Below are 18,284 nucleotides of genomic sequence, written 5' to 3' on the forward strand. Positions count from 1 at the left end.
CACCCAGATAGCTGCTTGCTTGGTCCCTCACCCCCAGCAGGATGGGGGAGAGAATAAGAAGAGGAAAAGTGAGAAAACTCAGGGGTTGAGGTAAAGACAATCTAAGAAGTGAAATAAAGCTGTGCACTAGAGAAGGGAAATAAAGAATTCATTCACTCCTTCCCATTGGCAGGCAGATGTCCATCTGCTTCCTGGACAGCAGGGCCTTGATACACATGATGGTCACTTGGAGAGACAAACACCATAACCACTAACATCCCTGCTTCATCTTCCTTCCCCTGAGCTTTTATTGCTGACATCATATGGTATGAAATATCCGTTTGGTCAGTTGGGGTCAGCTGTCCTGGCTCTGCCCCCTTACAACCTCTTTCCCACCCCATTCCTGGGGGCAGAATGGAAAACAGAAATCCTCAACACAATGCAAACACTGCTCAGAAATAGCCAGAACACCAGTGTATTATCAACACTGTTTTAGTGACAAATTCAAAACACGGCACCATATGGGCTGCTGTGAGCAAAATTAACTTCATCCCAGCCAGACCCAGTAGACACCCAAAACTTTAATTCACAGAGCCGCACTGTGCCTGGGGCATCACTTTCTGTCTGCCAGGGACAAAATCTTCGCAGGGCTCTAAAGATGCCACATACAGAAATAGGTCCATCAAGACCACCTTCCCCTGCAAAACTTCTGTTGATCCAAAGGGACAGACAGCCTGAGGCTGGATGGAAGAGCTAGTGGCTAGTGTGCTACCCTTCAGTTTAGAAGTCCAGGAGACCTCCATTTCACTTTGATGTCCTGAAGAATGGTCATTTACCTTCCCTGTGCCTCATTTTCCCAGTGCCCAGAGCAGAAGCTAGCAGTGCTTGTGTCCCAGGGGTTGGTGGTGATGCAGGGATGTCAGGGAGGGAGATGGGCTGTGTAAAATCACTTGGTGCTGGCTCTGTTGCATAGATATTTTGTCATCTCTCCTTTGCCCTTGTTTATCTTTGAGCTGCCTCTTCCAGAAGATGTAACCTCCACCTGGATATGGAATGATTTGGTTTAAGACTCACGGAAGTTTCCCTGCAGATCTGTGCCACAAGACATGATGTGAACCTGCACAACATATGGTTCAGATCTCCTTATTTCCTATAAAATGGGACTTGTCTCCGTAATTCTGAACTAAACAGAAAGAGATACAAGCAGAGCCAGAAGGGAGCATCACTGCCACTCTCCTGCCAGTTTTCTGGGTCGGCATTGACTTACACACATCTCTGCGCAAGTGTTCTGCAATCAGCCAGTCTTACCCACCAAAACTCATTTCCAAGCATCCAGATGGGGACCAAGTCAGGTTTTAACTGAACCACTTCCAGGTGGTGTACCGGGTAGCCCTAGGCAGACCTTGTCTTGCATTAGAGGTCCTGTGCTGGATTATACTGGCATGCGGGTCTGCACCAAGCAGTGTTCTTCTCAGTTTTCAGGTCCTGAAAGGGCTCTAGAGTGAGTAACCAGCAGCACTATTGACATTGTGTTAGCAGGAGTGGGCGACAAGTCCTCTCCCAGTGTCCAGCCAGCAGCCTGGAATACAACTTTGGATTATGAACTTGCCCATAAGGACTTCTCAGTGTGGGTGATGTGCATGTGCCCAGGCAGGCAAGAGGGACTTTGCTGTCCTGTACTCTCTGGCTAGCTGTAACTCTTTTTGAGCCTCAGCCTTTCTGAGTTTGACCCATGCTTTCATACTCTTCTTTTATCCATTACTCAGCTCTAGCTATTCAGGTTTTTTTTCCTTCTTGAGTTTCAGATCAGTGAAGAGTTCAGGATTCAGCTGCTTTGGTTATTTGCTGTGTTTCCTTTCCTTACTTTGTACCTGTATCCTTAAGATAATTTCTGTAAGGAACTGTCAGCAGTGCTCATCTCTGTCCCCCTTAACCCCCTGGGAGCTCACTTCCTGGCTCTCCAAGGCTGTAGGAGATGTCTCTCAAGCCCATTGTCTTTCTCTTGCCACTCTTCTGCCACTTCAGAGCTGTCAACTCTCACAGCTGCTCTCACCCAAGGTACCTCCCACTTTCTGTTTGCAAGGATCCCACATCAAATGCACGAGCCTAAAGCTAACAGATGTTTTTCCAGCCCATCAGCTCAGTAGGAAACTGAGATTCAGATTTTTTTTCCATTGCTTATACCACTAGTACTAAAGGTTCTTTGGGATAAAAGCCGGCTTCACTGAACACCTGCTCAGTCCTTCACCTTATAGTCCTTCTGTAAAGGTCTAGTCATGCCATTTTCCTGCAGATGCTGTCTTAGGATGCAGAGTTGAAAATAAATAACCTCAACAATCCTAGATATCACATATTTGTCTGATTACAGGACTCTCTAGTCTTTCTCCATGTCTCTTGGAGATGTTTCCAACTGAAACTGAATGCTACCTGACTATGCTTCCCCACAGCTTACTAAAGAGATAGTGTTCCTCTATACTTTAGCTCAGATGGCTGGAAAGAAGAGTCACACTCATGAAGAATCATAGAACCACCATTATTTTTCCAGAGGGGAGCTGTGACTTCTGCGGTGAGACCAATCCGTGCTGATTATCTCTTACTGGCCATATAAGAAAATGTAAAGCACAGTAGAGTCTTTCCTAACTGCATGACTGTACAAAGGAAGGACCAGGCTTTGTGCAGTTCCAAGGCAGAAAGACCTTCCTCTTCCTCTACAACAGTGTTGGACCTGCTGTGGAGGAAATCTTGACTTCATGGCCTATGTGCATCAGTTAGCCAGACAGGGCCAGTCCTTTCTAGGGTGTCCCAGCCCACATCCTCACTGCCTCACTTCCCACCCCTGCCACTGCTCCTCCATATTCAAGAGGGAAGCAAGAGAGAAAGGATGGGTGTAAAGGGGAAAAGTGCCAGTCACTTTTCTGTACTCATAAGAGCGTGGTTGCTCCATGGCCTTTACCAGGGTTTGCACATGTGTTAAGGGTATGTTGCTCTTTTTGATGATTCATCAAAGGAAAATGCATCCTCCTAGTTTACTCCCCTGCAGCCAGCCCAGCTCTGCAGAGCTATGAGTCACACAAAGCAGCAAGATTTTATTCTTGTCACTACCACATCAGTTCAGACTGATGCACAAGGGAGCTGGTGGGTTGAGTAAGAAGGTGCCATTTTTATGCGGTTGCTTTCTAGGCAGGAGTTGGACTTTTCTCACAGTATTTTTTACAGCATCTCAGCAAATAAAACTCTGAGCACAGAGGGTCAGGACACACTACATATCAGTGAGGGGGATGTACACTAGAAATAAAATAGTCACTGCATTCTCTCATCTCCTGCTATCCCCTACAGAAACCTGGACCTCAATGCTGACATGTCTTGCTGCAGGGGTGTCCAGAAAGACACACAAGTCAGCAAGGAGCAGGAGGACTCCTTGAACTGTCAGTAGAGGAGACGGGTCACCACAAAGGGACTGTTGGATGGAAAGATGAATTTGGAAAGCTGTGCACGACCACTGGCCTTTGATAAGACACAACCAGTGTTCCCAGGGAAGCTGGGAGAAGTAAGTGTCCACCAATCTGCTCATCCAAATCTACCCATTCTCCAGTGGGCAAAGTCATGGTCAAAGAAGGATCACACCTTGCTCTTTCCCAACAGCTGGGGAGTCTTGCTCTCCTGCCCTCACCATGTGGATCCCTCTCCTGACTTTAGAAAACTAAAAGTTTGTTGCCTAAGTGACTCATCTGATCTCCTTGATAAGGAAGGAAGACCTCTCACCTCAGATACCAGTTTGTCTCAGGCAGAAAAAAACACTAGCAGCTGTTTCTGTGGCTGTAAAGAGAGCTCAGACATCAAGTTGTGATCTAGGTAAGGAGCTGTTGGGTGTGAGAAGCTAGCTGGGATAACTCACAGCTTTGTGGTGTATGTGGTGGACTAGTCCCCCTTTGCCTCTGTGAGCTGCCCATGCTGTTTCTGTCCCTGACCTGGCTTTTTGGGTATACTTCACTCAAGAGGGCAGGAGCAAAAAGTATCTGTTGAGTGAATCCAGTAGCTTAAGGCTTCTTGAAGGTTTCTACCCTTGACATCCAGAAACACTCCAATGCCCTTTCCAGGTCAGTCTTGGTCTGAGTGGGAGACCAGCCCGTTTTTTGGGCCCAGTGTTGAGAGATTGTCACACACTTTCAAGTTGACTGATGACATGCCTAAATCAGGATAAATCAATTGCTCTGTGATTTGTGTATATAATTTCTAATTTTACATTTTGCATAAACAATGTTTCTACAAGAACTGAAAACCAAGAGTGGACCAAGGCAAGTAGAAAATAAAGGAAAAAGATGCATCCAATCTTTGTTACTGAACAAAAGGGAAACCAATGGCTTCTCCACCCACATCCAACACAGACAAAGAAATGTTGATGGGAAGGGACCTCTGAAGATTTCTAGTCCAGTCTGCTCAGACCTGGACTATGGCCAATGCTATGCCAGGTCAGCTGTGGTTTGTTCTAACTGCTCCTTGAAAGTACCACTTCTCTGGTGATCTGTCCTGGGGAAGAAACACACATATGGAGAAGACATTTTCCAAACAGAATGTCTCAAGCACAACTTGCGGCCATTGTCCTTTGTGTTATTTGTCACTGATTGACTACCTTCTCACCTCCATAGGACTATACGATATAGTGATGGAAAGGAAGATGTTGGCAAAGGTATCAGTCTGCATGTGTCCCCGTCAGTCTGCGCACAGGAGAAAAGTTTCAATGGGGGCCTTACTATGAGCATTGGGAATCTATCAGAAAAAACCTGCACTGACAGCCTCACCAACCAGGCAGTCAGGAGTCATGCCCTGACTGCAGAAATGAGATATACTCAAACATTGAATGGGAGAGGATCCAACAGGCAATGTTAAGCAGATTGTTCCTGGCACTTGAGTCCTGTCCAGGTTGCCTGTATCTGAGAAGAAATTGTCAAAATCAAGTGCAGCTGCTAAGTAAGATCTCCAAGTCACCTGCAGCTGGAATAGTTTTGATGTTGCTGGGACCAAGGACAGGAGGTTCTGCAAATGGCATTATCCCAAACATTTCAGGAGACATTGATGGATACAGCTAATTGGGTTTTAAAGTTGAGAGATTAAGATACCCCACTTCCTGGGGCTGGAAATGACAAAAGTCATTCATTCAGAACACAGAGGGGAGTGAGGTGCAGGAGAAGAACTTACTGTCTGCAGCCGGGCATGCGTGTACAGACAGAAGAAGTGGCTCCGGACATACCCCCTTTGCTTATAGCACCATACATCAAAATTGCCCCTCCCGCTGGGCCTCCTTGCCCATGGCAAAAGCTGGCAAGAAGCTTCTTTGTGCTGGATAATTGAAGACATGTGCTTGTGGTCATTATTTGGAGCTGGGGAGACTGAGAAAATGCACATGTTTTCTTACCTGTTGGCAGGCACAAGATCACCTCTGTCCAGAGGTGCTCAGTTGAACTGGGGGCTCTCTCAGTGATGTTCACAAGGAGTTCAGCAGTTTCTTCAAATCAACTTCCCTGAGCTGAAAAATGGCTTAAATGTTTGTCTGTGAACATACTAAAGTTGCAAAGGTCTCCCAGAAAGTTTGCAAAGGACCTGATTTTCATTTGGTTACATGTCTATTTTTACTGAAACTCTCTTCAAGACAGTTCAAAATTTGTGATCAACCGAAAGCATTCTGTTTAAATATCATTTCTGAAAAAGTGAGTACTTGTAATTCTGTGGAAAGTGGCAAATGCCAAATTGAATTAATGCCAACTTCCACTTATTTATTAAAAAGTGTCAATCTTTCAATTTAAATAAGTTCCTATCAAATATTTTGACGAGGTCCCCTAACTGTGGCTTTAATTGTGATCTACTTATCCCACTAGTGGCCATCAAATAAACAGAGGTGAGGACACAGAACAGAAATTGCTTGTAAATGAAATCAAGGGCAGATGAGGAATTCCCTACCCCCATGATAAAAACCCACCCACTGCCAAGGAAAGCTCATTGCTCAGACTTTAAACACTACAGCTTGTGCTTAATTTGGATACCACGGTTCTCCTGCTATGATGAAAAAGTGTCAGTCTTACTCTAGGCAAAGAAAAATTTGGGGCTTCACAGAGCTGCCAGGGCCCATCTTGCCACAGGAGCAACGCCATGGTCTATAGTAGTCATGGTTGCAGCAGCTCAGGCTGAGATCTCAGCCAGCTCAGACACATAATGGCAAGTTAGATATGGGTGGGAGGAGGCATTTCTTTACGTGCTGGGGAGTCAGTCTAGCTTTATTTCACCTTAAGACAGAAGGTTATTTGCTGAGACCACAGGCCAGTGGGATTAAACCTCAAGGTCTCAATAGTGGTGGATGAGATAACAAGAGGCAATGGCTCTGGACTGAATCTTCAGATTGGACATGAGAAAAAAATTTCTTCCCCAGGTGGGTGGTGCAGCCCTGGGTCAGGTCACAGACATGCAGGATTTTGAAACCGTGGCCAAAGCAAGACACATCAGACTGACAACAGTCCTGCTCCAAGCAGGAGTCTGGACTAGAGACCTCCCAAGAGACCGTCTCTCTTGCAGGTTTTATTTCATGTCTCAGTCTGGTAGACTGTGCCACTATCTGTTTCACTGAGATCAGGTGTAGCATCCTCTGCTAGGGGCTCCTCTGAGCAGGCAGACCTTGGAAAAACACTGCACCATTTATGTGCAATGATTTTTGGGGGGAAGGTGAATACATACAGGCAAAGGCAGGTTAAATGCTGGAAGCATTTCTTAGCCTACAGCCTCTGTCCTCATAAAGCTTTGGAAAAATACCCTTCTTCCCAGGTCAGCTGAGGTTACCACAGCTGGATGGGCTGTTGGAAAGTGGTCCAGATTCACCCAGGTCGATGAGCCTTTCTTGACCTCAGGGCAGCTCAGGGCCAAGGAGTGGAGGTGGACCACTCTCAGACCTCAGCCCCCACCCAGGCTCCCAGACCAGCTGGTTTGATTGTGCTTGGCCTTCAAACAAGGACAAATGAGGTGGAATTCAAAGAGCAACAGGAATGATTATGGGGGTGGAGGTAATGGCTGAGGAGGAAAGATTTTGAAATTTGAAGATGGATAGCCGGGCTACAAGCCTATATACAGAGACATTATCATCAGTCATTAAGCAACACAATACTTCAGAGCCAGGGCAGGCTCATGATTCAAGACAGCCTAGTCTCCAAAGTGCTGCAGCCCAGAGGATCAGCACAAGGCCTGGTGGAAGGAGCCCATTCATGCATGTGAGCATGAACATTTTTTTTTTTCCCCTCAATACAACTGCTCGTATTAAGAAGTGAAATTCTGCTTGGCACTAGGCAGTACCACAGGGGCACCAGGGAAAGGGAACATCAAGCTTAGCATCAGGAAGACTGCCTAGAAGCTGGAATTGACTTGGCATGGCAACAATCAGCCAGAATAAGAGTCAGAGCCCCATTGCTCAGGACACTGAAGTTAGACTGGACAAAGCATAAGCCAGTAGGCAATGGTGAGAAATCTGCCACCAACTGGTGGACAGACAAAGTGATCAGAGGAAGGCTTTCCCAGTGCAGATTTGCAGGAGAGGGGCCAGATTTGCCTCCAGTGCAAATCCTCAGCTCCCCAGTCTCTCTGTAAGAGGTGGTGTGCCAAGCCGTCCTCACACCTTCACCCAGAGAAGAGCCGGGCTTGGATAGCAATGTGTTTGCACAAAGTTTACAAATTTCAAATGTCATGTGGTGAGATGGGAAGGGATCAAGTGAGATGAGAAAGGAGAGCAATTAATATGCAGCTGGTGCATGGGCTTGAGTGAAAGGAGCCGACGATGACCACCCGGAGCTGACACTTAGAAACATACAATAAAAGCTGAACGGATGGCTGAATGCAAGACCTAGCAAATCAAAACAGATGCAATAAGCTGTGGCCAGTGGAACCAGCAGTCAACAATGACAGCAGAGCCCATGGGCTGGGGGTCACGTGGTTGGCATAGAGAAAGGAGGAGGCCAGAAAGAAGCACAGATGAGCTCTACCAAGGGAATCAAAAGCCTGCTGTTTTGAAAGCCAGAACAAATGACAAGTGTGCTCCTGCCACATGTGGCATCAACAGTGGGAGCTGCATGGCCTTCCATTTCCCTCCAGAAGCCACCCAGAAGTGGGCTGCTTCCAGAATCAGCGCAGGATTCTCTATCATCCCTCTTGCCTTCCTTCGGGGATGGCTGCCCTTGGCTGCACACTGCTGGAGGGAGTTCAGGGGGCTGCTCTTCCAAAGCTATCCTGCAGACAAAACTTCTCTGTCCCCCAGCATCCAAGTCCTTCCCATCATGAGAGAGGGAGGTCATCCATCTCCTGCCTAGCATGGTTTGTGGGTTTGGTCACCTGGGGCAAGGGCTGCACCGGCTTGTGGCTCCCAGGTTGGCTCTGCTGTGTGGTGAGACTTGTGTGAAGACTTGGGAAGGGAAGAAAAGGTCCACACTAAGACCTCCTGCCCCTTGATCTTCTGGGGCACTGTGTGGTGGGTTAGCGCAACAATTGATGCCACAAGCCAGGCGCACTGTGACAATACATCTGCCAAGAGGAGAGCTGATTTTGTAGCCAAGGGCATGGACACCCAGCCCAGGAACTCTTGTGTTGCTGACATCCATGAATCTCTGTAGGACACGAATGCATATTAGAAATAGATAGTAAATGTTCATGATTAATATCAAATATCCTGGGTAGCAGATTTATGTACCTAGTGAGGAATATCTGTGGTTTTAAATAGCTGGAGCAGACCTGCATCTGGTGCAGATCAGCATGGGGCTTCCGCAGAGCTGTGCCGCTTTGCAGAAGAGAGCACCTAGCCCCTAACTTGACATGCAGGGGTGCAAAGGCCCTAAGTGCCCTAAGGCTTCCTTGCAACATGCAAAGGACAGCAAGGCAAAGGCTGGGCATACCTGCACTTACATGAGTTCCAGGGGCAGTAAATCTGCCTTGAACATCTCAAGCCATTTAAAGAAAGAAAAAAAAAACCAAAACCACCTGAAAACTCCCTTTTGACTCCTGGCATCTCATCTGTCTGTTTGTGGCCTCCCTTGTGAAAGACCATAAAAGAAATTTTTTGCAAAGGGTAGGGTGGTTTTTTTTGAGATCCTTCTTGCTGTTCCCAATGCACACCCCAATTTAAAGGAGTGTTGCTTCATCTCCCCAGCTCCTCACAGTTAACCTGTAGAGCAAGACAGACTCTGCAGTGCTGTAACAACCCATTAGACAGCCAGTCAATCACATCAGTGATCATTATAATGGTACATACACCAGCGGATGCTTCCCCACCATAGCTGGGCACAGCTATACACCAGAAGATCTCCCCAGCACCTACCAAGGGATCAAAAGATATTAAAGGGGTAAAAATAAAATACTCAACCTGATCTCTCCTCCAGATGCCTCTTCTTCTTCGTAGTAAAGACACAGAGTCTTGAGACTGCCGTGCCCATGTCAGAATGTCCCTTCTAGCTGGTGCTTGGGTCTGTGGGCAGCCACTCGCCTCTCATCAGCTCACCAGTACCTTTTCCATACAAAGCCAAAATCAGACTGCAGGATGTGCTGAATGCAGGAGTCTCTGTCTCTGTCTCTGCCATTGGCTTTCTTAAGCCCCATGATGACAGATGCTGTTGTGGAGATCCAGTGCAGGGAGTCTGGCTATATAGGGCATGGTATAGTGTACAGCACTGTCCTGCTTCTCTTTTCTCTTCCATCTTGTTGTGTCCTGTCCTTAGAGTGTGATGGATACAGGGACCAACTCCAGAGTTACCTCATGGTTCCAGAGAAGGTGGACTCTGTGGCCAATCCCTCAAAATCTAGATGTAGACAGCTTTAGAAAACTACATCAGAGGATAGTTTTATTTCTCCTCCAGCCTGAAGTCCTCTGAAGAGTGTCACCAACAGGCTTAAGCTCTTCCCAGCAAGTGTGAAACTAAAATACAAAAATATCAAAGAAATTCTCACATACCCCCAAGCCTCCCAAAGATCCCAAACCTCACATTAAAATCAACCAAACCAGCAACCTTTTGATGCGTCAAACAGAAGGCCTTTCTGGAAGGTAAACCTTGGGTCTCTTCATATTACCAGACATTGTGCAGGGGTAACTGGATAACAGCCTCTGGACTCTGCCACTCAAAATGATCTAACTGTTTCTTCTGGCCTTAAAACTAATTTATAAAAAATATGCCAACTCTGTACTGTGCCAGCAAAGCCTCTATTATAGATTTGGCAACAAGATGTCCAAATCTACAGTAGCCATTGACACCACCATGACGGATCTGCTGGAGAAAGCCTGGGTAAAGAAAGGGTACTTATATAACAAGGAATATGGTACATATATAAATATGTGCAGACTTCAGTAAGCAATAAATCAGTTGAGAACCCCTTAGTGTTTAGAGACAACCAAGCTATGTTCTAGTCAATCAATCTGTTGCTGAAAATATTATTAATGCCTGGCACATAGATTTATGATGAAGGCTAGATGGATGCAAAAGAAACGTTTGTTAGCGGGAATTTTTGATGACTGTGCTGAAATACCATTCATTTGTGAAAAGAAAGCTAAATATAATCATCACGGTTATTTATCAGGGAATAGAGTCTTCTTCATCTCTTTGTTGTCCCATCTTAACATGCAGGATACCTGGCATCTCTGGTCTCTCATTATAGTAAAGCCTTTGACACCGTCTCCCATAGCATTCTCCTGATGAAGCTGGTGGCTCATGGCCTAGGCAGGTGTACTCTTTGCTGGGTAAAAAAATGGCTGGGTGGCCCACCCAGAGAGTTGTGGTGAATGGAGTTAAGTCCAGTTGGCAACCGGTCACAGCTGATGTTCCCCAGGGCTCAGTTTTGCAGACAGTCTTGTTTAACATCTTTATCAACCATCTGGATGAGGGGATTGAGTGCACCCTCAGTAAGTTTGCAGATGACACCAAATTGGGGGGGGAGTGTCAATCTGCTCAAGGGTAGGAAGGCCCTGCAGAGGGATTTGGACAGGCTGGATCAATGGGCCAAGGTCAATTGTATGAGGTTCAACAAGGCCAAGTGCTGGGTCCTGCACTTTGGTCACAACAGCCCCAGGCAACGTGACAGGCTTGGGGAAGAGTGGCTGGAAAGCTGCCCGGCAGAAAAGGACCTGGGGGTGTTGGTCAACAGCTGGCTGAATATGATCTAGCAGTGTGCCCAGGTGGCCAAGAAGGCCAACAGCATCCTGGCTCGTATCAGGAATAGTGTGGCCAGCAGGAGCAGGGAAGTGATTGTCCCCCTGTACTTGGCACTGGTGAGGCCGCACTTTGAATACTGTGTTCAGTTTTGGACCCCTCAGTACAAGAAGGATATTGAGGTGCTGGAGAATGTCCAGAGAAGGGCAACAAAGCTGGTGAAGGGTCTAGAGAGCAAGTCTTATGAGGAGCGGCTGAGGGAACTGGGGTTGTTTAGTCTGGAGAAGAGGAGGCTGAGGGGAGACCTTATCACTCTCTACAACTACCTGAAAGGAGGTTGTAGTGAGGTGGGTGTTGGTCTCTTCTCCCAAGTAGTTAGTGATAGGATGAGAGGAAATGGCCTCGAGCTGCATCAGGGGAGGTTTAGATTGGATATTAGGAAAAATTTCTTTACTGAAAGAGTGGTCAGGCATTGGAACAGGCTGCCCAGAGAGGTGGTGGAGTCACCATCCCTGGATGTGTTCAAAAAACATGTAGACATGGCACTTTGGGACATGGTTTATTAGGCATGGTGGTGTTGGGTTGAGGGTTGGACTGATGATCTTGAGGTCCTTTCCAACCTTAGTGATTCCCAGTTCTACTTTAATTAAAAAATAATCCAGCCACCAAGCCAGGAAACATGAAATTATTACTCTACCCTTAATTAGTTTATTGGTGGATTTGGTAGTGTTAGGCTAATGGTTGGACTTGATGGTCTTTTCCAACCTAAATGATTCTATGATTATATGATTCTATTTTTCCTTGAATACATGCAAGGTAAAAATGGGTAACTCTATGGCCAGCATTGTAGCAGGAGCCATGCCATCATCACATTCCCAACACAATTAGAGATGTTGGACCTTGGTCTGTGTTCAGAACCTAATGGCACAAATTCACCATGTAGAACATCACCTCAGTGAGATTGCCTGCATGTCTCCATGCAGGGACAGACACATAAGGAGAGAAGAGGAGCAGTCCCATCTATAGCCTTTGTTAAGCACAGTGGTTATGGAGCTCAAAAGAAATATAATGGAGCATCTACAGAAGGTCAACGTGAAGAGCAGCTTGTACCAGCATAAGCGTTTCTGATACTGCTCCTAGGTCTGTGGACTGATGCTGTTGTACTGTTCTCTTCACAGTGATGCAAGTCCCAACCTCTCCTCATCCCAGCCCTGCTGGTCCTGTTTCCACTTTGCCATCACCAGCTCCTGCTTTCCCCAAGAAGATGCCTGAGTGGCAGTTAGACCCTGGTGTTGTTCCTTCTCAGTAGCCAACTGGGAGTTGTCCACAGTGTGGAAGAGTCAAGCCATGCTGCTGAGGGATCTTTGCCAGAAATGCACAGGAAACCATTAGATCCTGTGGGATGCTGGCTTCAGCCTGCCCAGCACCTCCATGGACATGTCTAAATACAGGCATGGATGAAGCAAACGCAGGATGAGTTACTGTCTCCACAGCAGGAGAGGCTCATGATGATTGCAAAAGGAGGGCATCTAAACTCTTTCTCCACCATGCTGAGCAGACCAACTCTAGGACCACTGCTCCGGCATCAGCCTCAAGCTGAGCTCTGCTCCTCCAGTCCCAGGCCCCATGCTGCCTGGGCCAGGTCTCTGCCTCTCTGCCCACTCAGTTTCCTCGCTTCCCTTTACTGCTGTTTTTTTTTCTTTCCACAGCTTGTTTTCTCGGTCATCCATGTCTCTGTGCATCATATATCACGCCTATGTGTCCGGAGGAAAGAAAGATCCCCTCCAACCCAGCAGCCCTGTAACGGATGGACCTTCCCAATTCGCAGCTAGCTGACAGCTTGTGAGAACAACAGCTTGAATTACTGAAAGAACTTTTCCCACTGAGTTAATCTGCAATGGATGTAGGTGACCTTCTAAAGGCATCTATTAATCAAAAAACCAGTGCCCATTCACCGTGCTAGGCTCAGCCCTTTGGGGGAGGGGGGTTACTAATTTCCCTCTGAGATAAATCATAATTTGACAATAATCATGTGCCCTAATCACTCCAATTCTTCCCTTTAATTATTTGTACACACAGCTCTCCCTGCCTGAGAAACACAAAGGACGACATTAAACGTGATGTTTGCACTGTCTACAGGGAAATGCTGAAGGCTCCAGCCACAGACTTAAATCACTCCGTCTGGTGCAGAGGACCCAATGGAGCCAAGCTGCTGGGGCTTTCTGCCGCCTCTTGTGCACCCTCTGCCCAGGGTGCAGGGAGCCGCCTTTCCCAGAGGGGAGCCACTACTTCCAGCCATGGGGAGGGCAGTGGTCCCTGAGCCCAGGAAGCAGTCCTGGGACCAGAGCATCAAGGAGAGGGCTGCTGAAGAGGAGACAGCAGAGAGCAGAGGGGCTCTAGAACAGTTCTGACATCCCGGGGTGTCACCCCAATGCTGCTCCTGGCTGTACCCACTGGAAGAGGCTGACCCCGACGCAACACCCATCCCCTGCACTCTTCCCGCTTGGAGGGCTGTAATAACAGAGAGGCTGTGGAGAGCACGGGGTTAGTCTCACATCAGTGCCCCTTGGATGCTGGGAGGAAGGGCTGTGAGCTGGGAAGTCAGTGGACTGTGGGAGGGAGGAAGGAGGGAGGAAGGAAGGGAGGGAGGACTGGTTTGGGTGGCCTTGTGCTGTGCTGATGCATTGTGATGGCCCAGGGCTGGTGAGGGGTCCCTGCCTGGGGTGAGACCCTCGCCCAGCGTGAGCACACTGTGAGGGGCAGCTCTGGCAGCCAACAGCAGCTCCCTGCCCTGGGAAGCTCTTGGGTGGTACTGGGGTGAGTGTGATGCCTGGCCATACTCCGAGGACACAGCATAGGCAAGGGCTCCACTTCTCAGCATCTCCTTTCATGCTGGTGGCTGAGCTGTGGGGGTGTGGAGCCAGGTCTCATTACTGCAGCTGGTCCTTTCACTCAGACACCTCAGAGCCATTGCGGTCCCCAAGGCATGCAGGCTTCTCTAATGCTCCAGAGGCAATGATGCGTGTCCTTGGGCATCCATAAAAGCAGAGGGGGTGTTGACGGAGGTCAGATGAGCTTTTTGTCAAAATCTGCATCTGTGAGGTAAGAGTATAAATGGCAGTAATGTGAGAATTTGCCCATCACCGTGGCTGAAGTGAGGGCAGGTAGCTGGGTTTCTCCATGACAGCAAGGGTACAGTGGTCCTCTGGGTGTGACTGACCTAAAACTGCTCAGCAAAACTCTTTTTCAGTAGATTCATGGGATGAGACAAACAATGCATGCTGTCCCTGGGAAAATGGGACTCCTTCTTTTTCTCCTTGGGAAGAAACCCTGTAAAACAGGAAACAGCCAGGAAATGCTGTGCAGCACCTCATGGGAAGTGAGATTTCTCACTGCACCCATCTCTGCTCCCACTGACCTGTGCCCACAGCATCTCCCGCAGTTCAAGCAGCCAGGCACAGGCTCCTCACCACCAGCCCTGCATGGGATATGCAGCCTGGAGATGCATAGTCCAGTGTGGGTAGCCAGGATGGGCTCCCGAGCACAGCAACATTACTGCAGAAACACACTAGCCACATTTCATCCTCTGCTTAGTAGGGGCCGGGGGCAGGACTTTTTAGGATTTAAACATCTGCCCTCCCAAAAAGAAAGCAAAATCGGAGACAACCCCTACAAGCTTCCTCGGTGCTACTGGGCTGATTTCTAGTGATACCGGTAGCCCAGGTTAGTATGATGTCTTGCAAGCTATACCATGGACCTACAGCACCATACGCTGGCCTAGTTTAGCATCTACACAGCAGTACAGCCTGCCTTACTTCATCCCTGGTCCCTACAAAGCAGTGCAGAGCAGGGCAGGCCATCTGGTCTGGGCCTGGGGAAGCTGCAAACAGTTGGCGATGCTCCCCACTCCCTGCAGCAGGACAGTCGCTGCCTGGTGGGGCCACCTCCGAGAAGGGAGAATGGCAGTGCTGGACCAGAATCACTTCTGCACGCAGTCCCCAGAAGAGCAGCTTCCCAGGATGCCCATCCAGCTGGTGCGAGCAGATGGAGGCTGGAGCTCAGCCTGTACTCTGGGGCTGGGCAGTTGTGTCCTCCTTGATCTGCTCCAGCCCCGTCCTCCCCTGATCTGTGCTTTGTCCACTGGGCAGTGCTGCACCAAAGCCCACTCTGTGGGAAAGCTCCTCTCCAGTTTCAGCAGCCTTGGGGGTAGTGGAGCCCTCCCTTGGGGACCGGCAGCTGCTCCACTGGGAGTCCAGTTGAGGCCAGCTTTGGATCCTGCTCCACTAGCAATGTTCAGACCTGCCAGACTGGGCACAGCTCAGCTTGTGATCCTCCCTCAGATGGGAGGGATGAAGTGACCCTGAGCAACTCTGAAAGTAACCACATTAACATTGAGCTGGGGACGAGCAGGCTGTTTCCTGAAAGTCTAATCCATGGGACTCCCTGCCATGAGAGACCAGTGGTGGTCAGAGCCAAGGATACAGAAATAAAGACTGATGAGAACTAACCGTATCACTGAGGAAAACAGGCATAATGCTACCACGTGCCTGGTATCTTTGTCTCCTGTTTCTCATCATACAGTGCACTATAGGCTGTCTAGCATTGACCAGGGAAACACCAGAAGCTTAGACTGCAGTACTTATCTCTGGGGCAGTGAGGCATTGCTGAGCATGGGCTTCCTGTAAGAGGTGCTTTGCACTGCTGTAGTGTATCCTGAGCCATGGGGGACTGCTCAAAGCTATGTGTTCCTCTGGAACAACTCTGGTAGCAGACCCTGAGAGTTTGGGACACCATCCATTACTCTTGGCCTGTTTCTGAGTCCTGCCATGGGCATGAGGGACGGATGGTTCCTACTGGAAGGTGAGAGGCAGCTCTAAAGTGCATGCCCCTGTACAGTAGCATGGCCCAAACCAGAAACTGCTGGGAGAAATCTATCCTCATACTAAGCCATACATCAGCTTAGATCCCTCCTGTCCCCAAAACCTGTAGGGGCAGAGCTAGAGTTAGCAATGACCCATCCAGACTTTGCATATGTGTCATCAGTTCACCACATGCTCCAGCTGCCCTTGCTTTGCAAAGAAACATGTCCTCCTGTTCTGGCTGAGCCTCTCCTCCATGTGGGATGTGCCCATGAGCAAGAACATATTTAATGCCCAGCAAGCAGAGAGATGACCCTGCAGTCTCACAACACCTGCTGTGTCCCTGTTCACTGTGGATCAGGTTGCCCACAAAGATGTTGGGCCCCAGTGGAGAGCCTGGGGAGAAATGGAGAGAGCATTTACCCCCAAAGTCTAAGGATGGAAGAAATAAAACAAAATGAAAGAGGTCACCAAACACGATGCAGTAATTAGCACAGGTGGGTGGAGAGGAGAGATCGAGACAATGCAATTTATGGAGTTCAGGAGAGGGAATTCTCTAGGGGCACTAATCACGCACTATAAATGCCTTCAAGGTAATGACATAAATGAAGGGAGCGAATTATTCACCATCATGATGGGAGGGCAAGAGGCAGTGACCTGGATCTGAGGAAGGGAAGTCTAGGTGGGAGGAAACCCAGGCAGCAGGAACAGCCCAGTGTGGGATGCGTTCCCTGGGGCAGCCCTGATTTCTGCGCAGAGTCCATCGGTAATACAGCCTTGGCTGGGCGCACATCAGTACCGGTGCTGGAGGGGCTGAGGCCAGCTCATGTGTGGGAGCACCCAGCCTGAGTGTCCCTCCTGGCATGGAGGGATTCAGTGAAGTTTCCTTCATGTGATGGCTCTGGCCCATATAGGGAGCCTGCTGCTTTCCCAGGGCTGCAGCTGAGCAGGCAAACAAGATCCCTTGCCTGCAAGAGCACACTTTGTCTGCCTGGCCCCACACAGGCAGGAGCGGATGGAGACCAGTTTAGCATTTCTGACAGCCACCAAGCTGGGCAAGTCAGTAGGAGGGAGCTAGAAGAAGCTATGACTTTGATGTGGAAAGAAGAACCAGGGTCTGGAAATGCAGCACCCAGCAAGATCACAGCATCACTGACTGGTTGAAGTTGGCAGGGAACTCTGGAGGTCATCTGGTCTGGCCCCCCTGCTCAAGCTGGACCACCCAGAGCCAGTTGTCTAGATCCATGTCCAGATGGCTTTTGAATATCTCTGTCATGCTTTAACCCCAGCCGGCAATTAAATACCACACAGAGGCTTGCTCACTCCCCCCGCCCCCCAGCAGGATGGGGGAGAGAATCAGAAGATTAAGAATGAGAAAACTCATGGGTTGAGATAAAGACAGTTTGATAGGTAAAGCAAAAGCCACACACACAGGCAAAGCAAAACAAGGAATTCATTCACTCCTTCCCATTGGCACACAGGTGTTCAGCCATCTCCAGCCATTTCCAAGCAGGGCTCCATCATGGGTAATGGTTACTTGGGAAGACAAATGCCATCAGGCCAAACAACTCCCCCTTCCTTCTTCTTCCCCCAGCTTTATATGCTGAGCATGACGTCATATGATATGGAATATCCCTTTGGTCAGTTGGGGTCAGCTGTCCCAACTGTGCCCCCTCCCAACTTCTTGTGTAACCCCAGCTTACTTGCTGGGGTGGTGGTGTGTGAAGCAGAAGAGACCTTGGCTCTGTGTAAGCACTGCTCAACAATAACTAATACACCAACGCTGTTCCTAGCACAAATCCAAAACATAGCCCCATACTAGCTACTATGAAGAAAACTAACTCTACCCCAGCCAAACCCAGCACATTCTCTGAGGATGAAGACTCCACAACCTCCCTGGGCAACCTGAGCCAGTGTTGTGGTCACCCTCACAGTGAAAAAGTGTTTCCTGATGTTCAGAGGGAACCTCCTGTGTTTCAGTTTCTGCCCATTGCCTCTTGTTCTGTCACTGGGCACCAATGAAAAGAGCTGGGCTCCATCTTTGCACCCTCCCTTCAGGTATTTATATATATTGATAATATGTCCCTTGAGCATAAAAGATGGAGATTTCCTGTGCACAGAAAAGAAACCTCCTGCATGCTGCTGGGGTTATTCATCTGTCTCTAGACATGCATATGTCTGCTAAAGAGTAATGACCGCATTGAGATTATGCATGTGAGGAGGCCTAAGAAAGTACTGTGCCTCTGCTGATGCTCTTGGCACAGGCTGGGGTTCAGTCCTGCTCCTT

Source organism: Pelecanus crispus, chromosome 8 (genome assembly GCF_030463565.1).
Source record: "Pelecanus crispus isolate bPelCri1 chromosome 8, bPelCri1.pri, whole genome shotgun sequence".
NCBI classification, from domain to species: domain Eukaryota; kingdom Metazoa; phylum Chordata; class Aves; order Pelecaniformes; family Pelecanidae; genus Pelecanus; species Pelecanus crispus.